This window comes from Lissotriton helveticus, chromosome 7, assembly GCF_964261635.1.
Source record: "Lissotriton helveticus chromosome 7, aLisHel1.1, whole genome shotgun sequence".
Classification (NCBI taxonomy): Eukaryota; Metazoa; Chordata; class Amphibia; order Caudata; family Salamandridae; genus Lissotriton; species Lissotriton helveticus.
Window position 1 is genome coordinate 1,813,572,109 of NC_136068.1, and position 18,316 is coordinate 1,813,590,424.

Below are 18,316 nucleotides of genomic sequence, written 5' to 3' on the forward strand. Positions count from 1 at the left end.
AATCGATAGGTACCCAGTAGCATCTGGGGCCACATTAGAGGACTTGCAGAATAAGCTGACGGTTTTAAAAGGAGATCTTTCCTCAGTCTTGAATGCGCGGGTCCTGGAGAGATGGGAGGCCAGCAAATTGGCCCATTTTGAATACGGGGAAGGCGCGGGTAAGCTCCTGGCCTGGAAGGCGAAGACAGATAGGGTCCGAAATAATATTAGTTCCATTAGTAAGGATGGTGTAATACACTCTACTGATGAGGGAATTAGCGGGGCTTTTAGGAGCTTTTTCAGCGAAATATATCGTGAGGACAAGAATGTACAACCAAATCAAGCAATGGAATGGTTGTCTGGGATTTCCCTTCCTGCCTTATCACCAGAACAAAGAAATGCTCTGGAGTGCCCTTTCTCATTGGAGGAAGTACGGTCGGCTGTTCTTAATAGTAAAAAAGGTAGGGCTTCAGGACCGGATGGGTTACCATCTGAAATTTATAAAGTAATCTGTTCAACAATTCTTCCTTACCTAACGGACCTGTTTAATAATATCCTGCTGGAAGGTGCGTTGCCCCCCACTTCTTGGGATAAGGATAACTTTGATCCTAAAGCCGGGCAAACCAGCAACTAACTGTGGGTCATATAGGCCGATTTCAATTCTCAACACAGATTATAAAATTTTCGCTTCGGTGTTAGCAAATAGATTGGGAGCGGTGGCAAATAACATCCTGCACTTGGACCAGAAGGGATTTGTAAAGGACCGGCAGCTATATGAGCTGACATAAGACCTCATCGGCGCAATAGACATGGCCACGTCGGCATCTCTTCCTCTGGCAGTTCTCACGCTCGATGCCACAAAGGCTTTTGATAGGGTAAAATGGGTATACCTATTGGGGGTCCTGGAAAAATGTAACTTTGGTGATAATTTCAGGCGGGCTGTAAAACTTTTATACAATGACCCCTCCGCCTCATTATTGGTTAATGGGGAACTGACAGAGCCATTTAGTATCGCTCGCGGAACCCGCCAAGGGTGTCCCCTCTTTGGTTTGATTTATATATAGAACCTTTTGCCCAATTAATTTGTGATAACCCTAATATTAAACCTTTTATTTTTGAAGGGTGGGAGTGGAAAGTCGCATTATATGCGGACGATGTTCTCATTTTCTCATCCGAGTTGAGCTCGGCGTTTCCAACAGTGATAGCCATTGCAGAAGAGTTTGGGGCAGTATCCGGCTATGAAGTTAACGCTTCTAAAACCGATATCATGGTTTGGAATCATCCTGTACCGGTGGCAGGGGCACAGCCTAGCTCTATCCTGAGGTATTTGGGTTTAAACATTTATGCAGATATTAATAAGACCGTCCCCTTAAATTTTGCTCTCGTGGCTAAGGAGTGTCGTAAGTTGATGAGAACATGGTCACCTCTCCCTATCTCCCTGTTAGGCATGTCCAATCTGGTTAAAATAACTATTTTACCTAAGATTATGTTTCTGTTTAGCACTATCCCTCTTTTTTTTGATCCATCCATGATTGCAAAACTCCAAGCCGAAATAAACACATTTATATGGAACCGTCATACACCCAGATTGGCCTGGAAGAAGATAAGACGTCGCCGAGAAAAAGGGGGCCTTGCGGCACCAGATTTGCAGTATTATGGATGGGCCTTTCAACTCTCTCACGTCAGGATGCTTTTAAAGACCCCTAATTGCACCGGGTGTGGGAAACTATTTTCAGCACTTCTTAAAGGGGAAAAAGTTGGGCCTGCGAATCTTTTGTTAAAGTTTGGTGACCCCAAATATTTCAAGAAAGTTAAGCTAAAGGTATTGAGGGATCTAGCTAGAACATGGGGTAATTTTAGACGTGCACTCAAACTTGATTACTATCATAGTAGAGCTCCACTTTGGGATTCTCCGGGCTCTCCCTCTTGGCTCTTGGATAGTCTAGCTCTACCTATTAGAGAGGCAGGTCTTACATCATGTGGAGACCTGTTTGTCTAAGGTACCTTATTTTTATGGGAGGCTTTGAGTTCAATAATAGGAACACGTTTCTCAAGATTTAAATACCTGGGCTCATGCTCAAAGTCATAGTAGGGGCAGATTCAAAATAGGTGCTGAGAGTAATCTATTATCCCATCTGATAGATAAACTACCTTTTCAGAAAGAGATCACATTTTGGTATAACCTCATGATAGACGAGACTGATGGTGAATTTTTGCTCCCCCACTTGCTCTGGGAAACATATATTACTAATATTGATGTGGAGAGTTTGTGGCTAGAATCGTTTAAAATTTTTTGGGGACATTATGAAACCTTCATGGCTTCGTCGCAACCATCTGTTCACATTGCACAGGGCGTACTATTCTCCATTACGTTTATCAAAATTTCCTAATAACGCTTCGGTTGCTTGTCCTAGATGCGGTTTGGTAGCCACATCAGATGTACATATGTTTTTGGAGTGTCCATCCCTAACATCATTCTGGAATGAGATCTGTGTGTCCCTCTCCCTGGCGGTAGGGTCTCAAGTCAGTCCTTGCCCAGTGTTAGTCTTTTTTGGCATTTTACCAGAGCTTTGTGGCATGGGTAAAAAACTGGTCTTCTATGGCTGTCTGCTGGCTATAAGAGAAATATGTAAACGATGGAAGGATAAGGCACCTCCACTTTTAACAGATTGGCATGCGTCTATGCTACAGACGTCAAAATTAGATATGATCAGAGCTGGGAACCCAAATAAGAGAAGATTTTGGCTGCTATTGAATTGGTAATCATGGAATATAATAGCATGTTTTTTTTTCCCCATGTGCTATGATTACGCTGCTTGGAAGGGTCTTCTCAACTGGTCACCTTTGGCTACACATACCCCACAAGGGTGATTTCATTTACGAAGTGGGTATTATATAGCAGCATGTTAGCCTAGATGGTACCATGTGACGTATAAGAGGCTGATGCTCTGCACTGTGGGGTACTCCGGTAGGAATAATTAATATCCCCCCCCCAGTATATCTGGGTCAGTGTTCCTATCATCACCTCTATCATTCCGTTACTATATGGTCACCAAGGGCGAATATGAGGACAAAAAAAAAAAGGATGATGTCATCAGTGATGTCATCAGTGATGTCATTTGAGATGTCATCAGTGATGTCATGAGTTATGTCACTGACCACGTCAAGAGCGATGTAATATGTGGCGTCATCAGCAGTGCGGGCGTGCCAGTTATAGTTAGCTGAACTAACTATAAGGGGGACATTTCAATGGTCGGTTGCAAGTATAACACAGCTCCACCAATGCTCTTGGGGCCCTATGCTCACAATGCTGTATCAATCCTTACACCTGCTTCAAGCATGTGCAAGGTTTTAACGCAGCATAAGCTCAAAAGTGACTGAATGAAATGTTATACATTTCACTCAGTTACTTTTAGGAGGCGTTGCTGCACCCCCTTCTGCACAAAAAACCTCTTCTGGCGCAGCGCTTTACAATGTAATACACCCTCCATTGTTAGTAGCACACACCATGGCACATCTTTTGCACCACCGCTGTGTCACAAAAATGACGCAACGGCTGTGTAAAAGAGGCACAAGGGGATTGTAAATCCGCCCCTAACACATACAAATTCACCCAGGCAGTTTCACCAGCAGCGCAAATTGAAGCATAGACTTGTAACATATTTATGTACATATGTTACATTCAAGTGCTTCGGACATACTACAGTATACTATAGATAAACACCTTATAGATTTATGGTGTAGCACTTCTTTATAGTTCTGCACTTTCACATTCTCCATACACTAGTAAGATATTCAATCATTCATTTATGAACTACACATTGATTCTGACAAACTTTTACACATTAACATAGAAATGTAGTCCTTTCTTTGACCAGTGAAGGTAGTTCTAAAAAGAAATGTTTTTTTTAGTTTTTTTTAGTTTTCTAGTGTTTTTTGTGTTTTCTCAACAAATTCCAAGCGGAACAAGAGAATGAAAAAAAAAACAACTAATGTCGAGGACAGCAATGATACTGCATCCTGCGTTTCATCAGGTCTATAGACTGTTCCCCATAACACAAAAGTGTATCGCAATAAATGCATAGAATTTTAACTTTAGCAAAGTCAGAATCAATATGTGGGTGCGGACTGCTTGCTGAAAATGCTGTTGCCGCAGTTGATGTGCTTGATGTAGCAGCAGGTGGGTTCTCGTGCAACCTCCGTCTTGCAGCTAGAGCAAAGTTCTTGGGGTGCAAGTTCTTCACGTGTGGCACCATGTTTGCTGTGCCAAAGGAGTATTTTTTACATGGATCACCGCATGAGAGAGTTGTTTGGCAAATTTTACAGGTTACTTTTGGAGCATTAACCTTTTTTTGTCCTTCTGGAAAAGTAAAAAACTTCCAAATTAGAGCGTCTTTCCTCTTCTTTGGACGTTCTTCAGGAATGAAATCAACCTCTGAAGAAGTGCTGGAAGATGACTCCATTGCTCTTATTATTGTGATCTTCCTTCTATTTGAGAAGATTCTCAGAAGAAATGCTTCTTCTTAGAAACGCAAAGTCGAATATTTATAATGGGCCGGAACTTTCAACAGTCGCAATAAGAAAAGTTATGAACCAATCAAATCTCTACTTTTAAAGTCACATGCCTTTGCGTACGCTTATGATGCGCTTACGCAGCTATTTCGATACCAGAACGCATGCTGTTCTAGCGCGATTTGTGTAATTGTTTTTAAAAGTAATATATGATTATTACAAGTATTACAAAAATTCATGGTTATCCCAAATGACTGCCCTTAGTATATACATTAAATACATAAATAAATGTTTTAAACCAAGTAGAAACATTGCCGCCTTTCGCGTACAGAACGCCGTACATGACGTCACAAGGAAGCTTTAATGCAACGTGTAACGTCAAAGCATATTCGTACCGTATGCGCGGGTACACGCTGAGTATGATAAGCAGTACAAACTATGGTGCGATCACCCTCGCAATGACAAATCAGGGCTCAGGGCGAGCTAAGGAGAATGATTAGAGGTGTTCACCCATTGCAGAATCGATTCTGGGCCTGCCTCTGCGTACATTATAACACCGCCCCATCTCTCTCTGTTGTTAATTGTTAGTGCACACACTCATATTTGCACATGCGCGGTGCACGCCTGCCCACACTACCCACATGCCACCACCTAGCACGATTGCTATCACTAAGCCTGGAAACCAATACATTACCCAATGGGATGTCCCTCAGGACTGTCATTCGTGCAGACCGTGAAAATGCTACCAATGATGGCCCTGGGCTTGGTTTGGTCAGCCCCCGCGGTTCCCATATAATGCGTGCACTGACGTGAGCACGCTCTCTTTTGCCTGCCTGTGCTGCGGTGATAGACAGACTGTCGAAAACACCCCAGACTCAGCAAAACCGCAGCCTTTGAAGACACGACAAAAGACGACAGAAGCAAAGGTAAGAGAAGACGTCACAACATCAGCCTTCACTGTAAGTTGTTTATGCATAATGCTATTTTTTTCTCCTTCATATGGCTTTCCTACCCCTCAATGGTTTTAAATTGTGCTTACATAATTGAAATATTTCTTTATAAGTCACAAGGTCCTGTACACCTCTAATTTAAAAAATTGTGCGTGCATAAATTTCCGTGTCGTATTTCTGTACTACACCACATGCTGAGGCCTCTATTATTATTAATTGTGCGTCCATGATAGTATTTCTTTTTTCTGCGTCATGAAGCCGTCCCAGACCTGTATTAAGTTATTGATCTTCCTTTGTTTGCTGAAGATGCAACAGTCTAACTACGGAATATTAAGAACCCACTTTAAAATTCACTTTTGATAGTAGTTACGCAACTCAGTTTACGATGACTAATCAAAATATCCTTTTGTTACCTTCACCAAACATCGTTCAGAAGCAACCACGGACTGTCGAGCAACAGCAATGGAATTGTCTCCAACGTATTGAATATACTTTGACGTATAGAAGCAGAGTTCAAGTCGAGTGGTGACCTTCGGTGGCCCCATTGTTTATACAAGGTAAGCACAGCAGCCTAGATCTGCAACGCCTTCATAGCAATGCATTAGAAATAAGTCAGCATACCGGGCATCAGTAACGAAGTAGGCACTTCCATATAGACACCACTTGAACGCGGTACTACAACAACTGAAATGTACCAGGTACACTGCACTCGTAAAACTGTAGTGTTAGCTTTTTTCATAAAATGAGAGAGGGCCATATTATCAAGCATTGGCGTCAAAATTATCGCCACTTAATCTGCAGCAAAGTACCGCTAAAGTGACGATAATGGGTTTATATTAAGCTCTATGCAATTCCAATGGAAGCTCATGTTAGATGTGAAGGACATCTAACATGAGCTTTGATTGGAATTCCATAGAGCATATTAACAAACCCATTATCACCACTTTAGCGACACTTTCCTTCCAATAAAGTGGCGATAATTTTGTCGCCCAGGCTTGATATTATGGCCCAGAGTGCATAGTGTACAGCAGCTTCTCTGTAAAATCCTCCGTACAGCAGTCTGACAAACAGATCCACAACCTTATTACGCGACTTTTGAGTCACTTTTAACATGGGTAAAGTGATGCAAGGAGCTAGTAAATCTACGTCTGAATTTTCAAGAACAAATCTCAACTCCAGACTCTGCCACACAGTTTTAATGTTGTTTTCTCTCTCTTTCTCTTTCACTCTCTGTGACATCATTTCTCTTTCTCTCTTAAACGTAGACACTGCTGTCTGCTTGGACGTGTTTAAGAATTGTTGAAAACAAGTTGTGACAACAAATGCCTGAAATGTTTAGCCGCAAAGTTTATACAACGGAAAGCACAGAGGCCTAGATCTAAAAAGCCTTCATAGCAATGCATTAGAAATAAGTTGGCATAACGGGCGTCAGTAACACAATAGGCACTTCCTTATAGACACCACTTGAACACGGCACTATAACAGAACTGGAATGTACAAGTCACATTGCACACGTAAAACCCTAGGGTTACCAAACGTGTAGGGGCATATTATCAAGAACGGCAATAAAATTATCGCCGTTTCAGCGGCAGGAAACTGCCGCTACAGGGGCTATATTTGGTTTGATAATATGCCCGTGTGAATTCCCATAGTAGCCCAGGTTAACACCAGAACATGGGCTGCTATGGGAATTCAAAAGAGCTTATTATCAAGCTCATTATTGCCGCTTTAGCTGCAGTTTCCTACGGCTAAAACGGTGATAATTTTACCGCCGTTCTTGATAATATGCCCCGTAATGCTTCAGCTCATTTACTCACATCTAAATAATTCTAAACTCTAATTTTGTTTTTTCTTTTGCAGATTACTAATCGGACACCTTTTGGAATCCATTTCACAATTTGTTTATAACATTGTTTGTTAAAGTTATTTTTCTAGTTCTAATAGAGTTATAATTGAGTTTCATTTATGTTTATTGTTTAATAAAAGTTAATTAAAAAACGACATACTTCTTTTATTTTGTGGGGGAGGGGTATGACGGTCCACAATAAAAATAATGGTAAAATACTATAGTAAAATATTCCAGACTAGGATTGAAAACTACTGTGTTCTAACTAACAGATATAATAAAAACAACGGTGAAACACTACTAAAATGGCGGTGGACGGAGTACGTAATCAACGTTTGGTGCCTCGGCACTACCTTTTAAATAAATATAGAAAACATATGATTATTAATACTGTACAAAAGTACATCAGCGGATGACACACACGAACCTGGAAAAGAAAGCGACAGATTTACTACCTGAAACAAAGAAAGGTTTGCTTGTTGAACTTGACGAAAAAGAAAACGTGGGCTTCGAAACAACGCTGCGCATGCGTATAGAGTACAACTGCTACACAAAAAAAAGGAAAGCATTACATACTATCATAGAAATGAAGGAGCATCTTATAAACAAAAGACAATACATTATAGCTGCTTTTATCGACAGGAAACTGCCAATAAAGCGGTGATAATGTGCTTGATAATAGGCCCTTGTAACTTCCCATAGCAGCCCAGGTTCTGGTGTTAACCTGGGCTGTTATGGTTATTCACAAGGGCATATTATCTCGCCCATTATCGCCGCTTTATCGGCAGGAAACTGCCGATAAAATCGACGATAATGTCCGCCTTTTGTTGATAATAGTCCCATTGCTCTTTTTTGACCAGTAAACTTACGTGTATATTATAAAGGACCGGTGTTAAAATTATCGCAGTTTTATTGGCAGGAAACTGCTGATAAAACGGCGATAATAAGCATGATAATACGGCCTTGTTATTTCCCATAGAAGCCCATGTTAACACCAGAACATAGACTTCTATGGGAATTAACAAGGACGTATTATCAAGCCCACCCTCCCAACATTAATAAAAAACCATAGGCCCTTGTAAATTTCCATAGCAGCCCAGGTTCTGATGTTAACCTGGGCTGCTATTTTTATTCACAAGGGCATATTATCAAGCCCATTATCGCCGCTTCTGCCACTGCCGATAAAACTCCAATAATGAGCTTGATAATACGAATTAACAAGGACGTATTATCAAGCCCGCCTTCCAAACATTAATAAAAAACTCTAGACAATGCTGGTACCCGGAGCTGGAAGGTCATTTTACAAATCACTGCCCCAGAAAAGTGGTGTTCCCTTCCACGTGTACGGGGAGAGAGAGAGAGAGAGAGAGAGAGAGAGCTCAAAACATGTTTTTTTTAAAAAGACCCGAGAGTTGCCGCTCACCAAGATTGCGGGGAGTAGAACCATAACGCCCCCCCGCATACTAGAAAATAAAACCAGAGGATTGCCGTTCCCCAGTGGTCGGGGCACCTTACAAGCCCCCATTATGCAAAACAATCGCCCCCGTAACTGCCCCCCGGAACCTAATGAATAAAACAGATTACTAGTTTTTTTTCCACCTTTTCCACCGCATACAAGTACTGCACGAGTACCCCGCCATTTTTTATTTAAAAAAAAATAAAAATGGAGCCTAAAGATCCATGTACCACCTCCTGACCAGGACTATAGGGGCAGAATGTTTCTACCCTGCCCCCTTTCCTTATTTCGCAACTTTATTTTAGTGTTTTCTTGTGACTCTGCTCTCCTGATAAACAAGATGGCTGCCAACACTTCCTGGTTTGGAGTATTGACAGCCAATCAGCATGCAGCTCTTGCTCGTAATTGTACGTATTTCCATACGCGTACGCCGCGATTTTCCTTTAAAAAATAAAAATAAAAGATAGAGCCTAAACATCCATGTACGACCCCCTGAGCAAGCCTAGAGGGTCAGAATGTTTCTAGCCTACCCCTTTTCTTATTTCTCAACTTTCTTTTACTGTTTTCTTGACTCAGTACTAGTGAGGCACAAGATGGCCGCTAACACTTCCTGGTTTCGAGTGTTGACAGGAAGTTCACAGCCAATCAGCATGCAGCTCGCGCTCGTAATTGAACAGATTTCCGTACACGTGCTGAACTCCGTCTCTGGATGATGTCATCAATGATGTCATCAGTGATGTCATTTGAGATGTCATCATTGATGTCATGAGTGATGTCACTGACCATGTCATGAGAGATGTAATATGTGACGTCATCCACAGTGGATTGCGGGCGCGCGAGTTATAGTTAGCTGAACTAACTATAACGGGCGAATTTCAATGGTTTTGTATGAGTGAAATGTCCAGCTAAGTATAATATGTGTGAAACCCATGTTTTTTTCAGTGAATTTTAAGGTTTTTTAAAATGCTATTTCCTTACTATAACATATGTGAAACCTATGGTTTTTCAGAGATTTTCCAAGGTTTTTTAAATGCTTATTCCTAACTATAACATGCCTACAACCTATGTTTTTTTCAGTGAATTTCATATGTTTTGTAAATGTCAATTTTTAAATGCATTAATTACTATATTTATTTCGTTTTATACTAATTTCCTACATTTTTATAATAATTAGTTTTAGTTATTTTATTTTTAAAATTACATTACATATTTTTTATGTAAAATAATAACAAAACAAAATTCAAAACTGATTTTTTTTTATTATTATTTTGTTTCAATATATTAAAATTAAATTCTATTTATTTTCTTTTTGCATGTTTTTTTAGGTAAACGTATGGTACGCATACGGTGCTCGCACCATCCTTTGTATCAGTAATCATACTGTACGCGTACCCACCCATACGTAACGAATACGTCTTTACGTTCCGCGCCGCATTGGCTCTTCCGTGTGACGTCATGTGCAATTGTACGGCGCACCGTACGCGTACTCCGCGAAAGTTTCCTAATGTTCAAAAAGATATATCTATGTATTTAATGTAAATATTAAGGCAAGACATTATCTGAGATAATCAAGAAAATTGTTTTTTTACTTTTAATAAGCGTATATTACTTTGAAAAGCAATTACGCAAATCACGGGGGTACGTCGTCCGTACGCGCATCGCACGCCATGTGACTTCAAAACAAGAGATTTGATTGGTTCATAATATTTCCTATTCGAACTGTTGAATGGCCCACCCATTTTAATCATTCTTCTTTGACTTTCACAGTAGAACCATCTCTTTTCTGGAGCTCCTGTCTTTTAGAAGAGAACTTTAATATGGCTGCACTTCAGCAAGAAGATTCTGCTGGACACTCTTCAGAAGAGGAATTTGTGGCTGAGGAGGCACAGCCAAAAAGGAAAGAGGCTTTAATTTGGACATTTTTTACATTTCCAGATGGAGATAAGAAGGTGAATGCTGCAAAGGTTACCTGCAAGGTGTGTGGGACCATACTATCAAGAGAACATCCTACCCAAGAATATTCATTTGGAATCGCCACCATGGTTCGACACAAGAAGACCCTCCATCCTTGCAATGATGCGAGAGCTTCATGAGATAGGCTGCGGGACGACCCTCCACCAGCTGTTCCCAGCACTTCAATAGCACCATCCCCAGCACCATCCAGTCCACATCCGGACATCCGTCACAATTTTGGAGACTTGATAATTCTTTGTAAATTTTGCAAAGAAACATTGTGCGATAGGGAGCAATCAATTGATTTGATTTGCAGGCGGAATAGGAGCACCATTGCTCATGACTCTAATTTGTTTTTGTTTACTTGATCCCATTGGAAACTTTTTTGTTTGCACAGTTCCTTTTTTTCCTTTAAAAAAAAAAAGTAAAAAAACTGTTCAAAACATATAAAAAAATCAAAACTACCAAAAAGAGAGAAAAAAAAGTTCTTTTAAGAACTAACTTAACTGGTCAAAAAAAGAGCTACATTAGTATACTAGTGTGTAAAAGTTTTTGGGAATTAATGTGTAGTGCATAAATGAATGAAAGAATGCATTAGTAGTGTATGATGAATGTGAAAGTGCCGAACTATGAGGAATTGCTACAACATAAGTCTATAAGGTGTTTACTTACAGTATACTGTAGTACTTCCGAAGCATTTGAATGTAACATATGTACTTAAATATGTTACAAGTCTATGCTTCCCTTTGCACTGCTGGTGAAACTGCCTGGGTGAATTTGTAAGTGTTAGGAGCAGATTTACAACCCCTTTGCACCTCTTTTACACCGCCGTTGTGTCACTTTTGTGACGCAGTGGCAGCGCAAAAGATGCGCCATGGTGCGGGTGTATTTACAACGTTACGCATCTGGGAGATGCGCCACGTTGTAAAGCTCTTTGCCATAAGGAGGCGTTCCTGCCCAGGGAGGGGGGGGGGGGGGACGTTCCAGCACAGGAACGCCTCCTAGTAGTGGCTGAGTGAAATCTACAAAATTTCACTCAGTCACTTTTGGGCCCATGCTGTGTCAACATTCTGCGCCTGCTTGCAGAAGGTGACTGGATTGACACAGCATTGTGAGCATAGGGCTCCAGAGCATTGCTGGAGCTGCATGGTGCTTGTGACGCAACTCCAGCAATGTGCCGCCTTTTACGGCACAGATGCGTCATGCATCTGTGTGGTTTTTGCCCCATGCTGCGCCGCATTGTAAATGTGGAGCATCCATGGTGATGGTGGCTTGGCGCACAATAACTGGCATATCCCTGTGGATGCACCAGTTATTGTAAATCTGCCCCTTAGTGTTTTAATGCAGTGAATGGATTACTAGACACTGATGATTGAGTCACTACAAGAGTGCAACAGCAGTGACAGAGTGATTGGTGAAAGTGTAAGGATACAGACTGGGGAATGGAAGGTGTGAAACACAAGTGAGCAGGTGGATACAAGACTGCATGCATAGTGCATAGAGGTTTGAAGCAGTGCATGTCCTAAGGTGTACTTTCCTGCATCAGTGCTTGGGTACTGACTGAATGATTACAGTTCTGAAGGAGAGTGCCTGGCTGAATTTATAACTACCTCAATTTCAGCACAGTGCATAGATAACAACATACTGTTGATTGGCTCACTACAATACTGAAACAGCAGTGACAGAGTGTTTGGTGTAAGTGTAAGGATATAGACTGGGGAATTAAAGGTTTAAAAGACAAGTGTGCAGATGCGTAGTGTATACGGGTTTGAAGCTGTCCATGCCCTAAGGCCTACTTTGCTGCATGAGTACTTGGGTACTAACTGAATGATTACAGTTCTGCAAGGAGAGTACCTGATTGAATTTATAACTGCTTCACTTTTAGCACAGTGCACAGATAAGCATATACTGCTAAATGGCTCACCACAATACAGAAACAACAGTGGCACAGTGTTTGGTGGAAATGTAAGGATACAGATTAGGCAATTGAAGGTTTAAAAGTTTGCAGGTGCATAGAAGAGTGCATGCATAGTGTATAGGGGTTTGAAGCAGTCCATGCCCTAAGGCCTACTTTGCCGCATGAGTACTTGGGTACTGACTGAATGATTACAGTTCTGCAGGGAGAGTGCCTGGCTGAATTTGTAACTGCTTCGCTTTTAGCACAGTTAATAGCTAAGCACATACTGCTGAATGGCTCACTACAATACTGAAACAGCAGTGACAGAGTGTTTGGTGGAAGTGTAAGGATACAGACTGAGGACTTGAAATTATAAAAGACAAGTTTGCAGGTGCATAGCACACATCATGCATAGTGTATAGGGGTTTGAAGCAGTCCATGCCCTAAGGTCTACTTTGCTGCATGAGTACTTGGGTACTCACAGAATGATTACAGTTCTGCAAGGAGAGTGCCTTATTGAATTTATAAGTGCTTCAGTTTTAGCACAGCGAATAGATAAGGACGTACTGCCGAAAGGCTCACTACAATACTGAAACAGTAGTGGCAGAGTGTTTAGTGGAAGTGTAAGGATACAGACTGGGGAATTGATGGTTTAAAAAAAAGTTTGCAGGTGCATAGAAGACTGCATGCATAGTGTATAGGGGTTTGAAGCAGTCCATGCCCTAATGCCTACTTTGCTGCATGAGTACTTGGGCACTGACTGAATGAATACAGTTCTGCAATGAGAGTGCCTGGTTGAATTTATAACTGCTTCCGTTTTAGCACAGTGCATAGAAAAGCACTTACTGCTGAATGGCTCACTACAATACTGAAACAACAGTGACAGAGTGTTTGGTGGAAGTGGAAGGATACCAACTGGGGAATTGAAGTTATAAAAGACAAGTTTGCAGGTGCATAGAACACAGCATGCATAGTTTATAGGGGTTTGAAGCAGTCCATGCCCTAAGGCCTGCTTTGCTGCATGAGTACTTGGGTCCTGACTGAATGATTACAGTTCTGCAAGGAGAGTGCCTGGCTGAATTTATAACTGCTTCCGTTTTAGCACAGTGAATAGATAAAGACATTCTGCTGAATGGCTCACAACAATACTGAAACAGTAGTGGCAGAGTGTTTGGTGTAAGTGTAAGGATACAGACTGGGGAATGGAAGGCGTGAAACATAAGTGACCAGGTGGATACAAGACTGCATGCATAGTGCATAGAGGTTTGAAGCAGTGCATGTCCTAAGGTGTACTTTCCTGCATCAGTACTTGGGTACTGACTGAATGATTACAGTTCTGAAGGAGAGTGCCTGGCTGAATTTATAACTACCTCAATTTCAGCATAGTGCATAGATAACAACATACTGTTGATTGGCTCACTACAATACTGAAACAGCAGTGACAGAGTGTTTGGTGTAAATGTAAGGATATAGACTGGGGAATTAAAGGTTTAAAAGACAAGTTTGCAGATGCGTAGTGTATACGGGTTTGAAGCTGTCCATGCCCTAAGGTCTACTTTGCTGAATGAGTACTTGGGCACAGACTGAATGATTACAGTTCTGTAAGGAGAGTGTCTGGCTGAATTTAGAACTGCTTCACTTTTAGCACAGTGCATAGATAAGCACATAATGCTGAATGGCTCACTACAATACAGAAACAACAGTGGCAGATTGTTTGGTGTAGGTGTAAATATACAGACTGGGGCATTGAAGGTTTAAAAGACAAGTTTGCAGGTGCATAGAAGACTGCATGCATAGTATATAGGGGTTTGAAGCAGTCCATGCCCTAAGGCCTACTTTGCTGCATGAGTACTTGGGTACTGGCTGAATGATTACAGTTCTGCAAGGAGAGTGCCTGATTGAATTTATAACTGCTTCACTTTTAGCACAGTGCACAGATAAGCATATACTGCTGAATGGTTCACTACAATACTGAAACAAAAGTGGCAGAGTGCTTGGTGAAAATGTAAGGATACGGATTAGGCAATTGAAGGTTTAAAAGACAAGTTTGCAGGTGCATAGAAGAGTGCATGCATAGTGAATAGGGGTTTGAAGCAGTCCATGCCCTAAGGCCTACTTTGCCGCATGAGTACTTGGGTACTGACTGAATGATTACAGTTCTGCAGGGAGAGTGCCTGGCTGAATTTATAACTGCTTCACTTTTAGCACAGTTAATAGCTAAGCACATACTGCTGAATGGCTCACTACAATACTGAAGCAGCAGTGACAGAGTGTTTGGTGGAAGTGTAAGGATACAGACTGGGGAATTGAAATTATAAAAGACAAGTTTGCAGGTGCATAGCACACATCATGCACAGTGTATAGGGGCTTGAAGCAGCCCATGCCCTAAGGTCTACTTTGCTGCATGAGTACTTGGGTACTCACAGAATGATTACAGTTCTGCAAGGAGAGTGCCTTATTGAATTTATAAGTGCTTCAGTTTTAGCACAGCGAATAGATAAGGACGTACTGCTGAAAGGCTCACTACAATACTGAAACAGTAGTGGCAGAGTGTTTAGTGGAAGTGTAAGGATACAGACTGGGGAATTGATGGTTTAAAAGAAAAGTTTGCAGGTGCATAGAAGACTGCATGCATAGTGTATAGGGGTTTGAAGCAGTCCATGCCCTAATGCCTACTTTGCTGCATGAGTACTTGGGCACTGACTGAATGAATACAGTTCTGCAAGGAGAGTGCCTGGCTGAATTTATAACTGCTTCCGTTTTTAGCACAGTGCATCGAAAAGCACTTACTGCTGATTGGCTCACTACAATACTGAAACAACAGTGACAGAGTGTTTGGTTGAAGTTTAAGAATACCAACTGGGGAATTGAAGTTATAAAAGACAAGTTTGCAGGTGCATAGATCACAGGATGCATATTTTATAGGGGTTTGATGCAGTCCATGCCCTAAGGCCCGCTTTGCTGCATGAGTACTTGGGTACTGACTGAATGATTACAATTCTGCAAGGAGAGTGCCTGGCTGAATTTATACCTGCTTCCGTTTTAGCACAGTGAATAGATAAGGACATACTGCTGAATGGCTCACAACAATACTGAAACAGTAGTGGCAGAGTGTTTGGTGTAAGTGTAAGGATACAGACTGGGGAATTGATGGTTTAAAAGACAAGTTTGCAGGTGCATAGAAGACTACATGCATAGTGCATAGGGATTTTAAGCAGTCTATGTTCTGAGACCTACTTTGCATACTTTGAATCAATAGAATATTGAAAAAAGTGTGTAAGTGTCAGTCAGTATAGCTTTATTCGATTTTAGTTTAAAATCATAAAAGCGTACAATTAAAATAGATAAAAACATACATACAATAACACATAATATCTGAAGTTAAAAAACGTATTCTCGACCTGTGGGGATAAATATCTTAATTATAGTGTATTTTGCGCAGGTTGGGCTTAAATCAAACAGTAATTAGTAGGGATTCCAATACTTAGGACTATAAAGCAGTGTTTCCTGTCTGGTATAGCTGGGAAAGCTACGGCCACTTGGTACAAGGAGAACTCTGCCCATTAACATGTTGCAGGCTACCTTTAGGCTAGATGTGGGGATGCACGGCATTCTAGGGTAAAAATCATGCAAATCCCAGACAGAGATTGGGCCGTTTCCATCTTGGGGTGCACAGGTACGCAGATATGGGACAATGTGCCTCTGCCTAAATCTAACGAGTACTAGGTCACCATCGATGTCTTTTGGGAGGGAACCCAGCCAGCCCACCTTTCTGACACTCATGATTGTACCCTCGAAGTTAGGTGGCAGGGGTCTATTTTTTGACAGCCAAAATTTAACCTTGTTCAACAGATCATGTTGTCTCTCGGTTTTCCCAGCTGTAAGCGATGGTACTCCCGCGAGGACACATACAAAGGGAGCTGCTTCCGGTGGGAGTTGGATAGGGGTAACTTTATTATACTGTGCTCTAGGAGCAGTTTGCTGTAGCAAAACGGCTTTAGAAGAAGTTTTGCGGGCTATTGGGGCTGGTGCATTAGCGACTATTGATTGGGTTGGAGCCCTTTTGTCTTGCGTAATTGGCTTGGGGCATTTGGGGGTAGTTGATGGGTGGGAAAAATTAGGTGTTATAAGGGATTTATTGGCTAGCAGGTTTGACTTGATGGTTTCCTCCAATCCAGTCAGCCTGTCCCCTAGTGTGTTTATTTTTTCTATTAGTGGTGATATAATAGAGCTGACCAGTTGTTCAATAAGGGATAATAGATCCGGCTGTGTAGGAGATGCTAGGACAACTAACTTCTCAGCAGCCTCAGGAGTCGTGGAAGGATTACTGACTGGGACTGTGGGGCTTGAACACAATTTTTGGATTTTTGGTTGGTTCCCAATGTGATTAGCCCCAGTATATTTCCTTTTAGCAGGTAAGAACTGGGGAGATGCAATCCCTTGGGTGTTATCAATGTTGACGTTTTTGGATAATGGGAGGGGTTGCAAGGGGCTGACAGAATCAGGTAATAGACAGGAGCTTTTGACGGGAAGCGGTGATTCCACTAAAACATGTTTAGTTTTACACAGGCTGTTTAAATCATCTAACCATGTAAAAACATGCTCTGTGTCTGCTGTTTGCATGGGCTGAGGGGATATGCCTTTAACGACTTCTCTAACAATGGACAATGTTGTACTATTAATTTTATCCCCCTTGCAAATCATGGTGGGATTTGAATGTAACAAATTAGTTATCGACAAATCGTACGCGTTGGAAGGAAAAATGTCCTTGGAGAAGGGCAAAGTCAGTAAACGGAAGCCGAGGAAAAAGCAGATGTCTTTCGTTACCTTCTCTTAACAAAGAGCCAAGGGGGGTACCCCCGTCCTCCTCAGGCATCGGCGCAAACCTGCACGCGATCCCGAGACGCGGGGTCTGTGCAGGGACTTATGCGCTTCCTTGCTGCGCAATTTGCAGTCGGCAGCGTCTCCCGCCGCTAGGTAGTCTGGGGGGTGTATGTAGTTCCTGTCCTCCCTCCACACAGCGGCCGCTCGAGATTGAAGGTGCGGCGGCGAGAGGGAGACAGGCGGGACACGAAAAAATCAAGGGTTGCTGCTCCACAAGGTAACACCCACTGCAAGGTGTGTCCCCCGCTCCACCGGGTCTGTGCAGGGACTTATGCGCCTCCAGGCGCGCAATTTGCGGTCGGCGGCGTGTCCATAGTACTCAAATAGCACTCAAATAGCACTCAGCAAGAAACAAAAACCAGAATCAAACAAAGTCTAATCAAAAAGCAAAGTCTGATCCAAAGTCCGATCCAAAAGGGGCAATAATCCACACTCCCAGCGCTAACAAAAGCTTTTTACAGTAGCGGCATGCAGCGCTTGACTTGCTTAACTGACCAGGCTGCTTACATTAATCGTAGGTCGCCTCCTGCAAGAGCCGCCACTGCTGAGGGAGCCACGGTCTCTGGCACAACTTCTCTCCCCGTCTCCTCTCCTCTGCTCTCACCTGCCGTGAGCCCTGTGTCAGTAAATAGCAGCACTCAGACTCCTGGGCTGGACTTCGAGATTTTTTTTAAATCCAACAAAAAAAAAAAGTTTTCCGAGCAGCCTGTAGAGTCGATCAGCCTCGGCAAAATGATTCGAGCCTGAGATTTCGAGCATTTCGAGCAGAAAACGCTAACTGATCCAGGACGACAGCGGCATACTGACTCTCTCCTCTCCCTCACTCTGGGCTCCGAGAA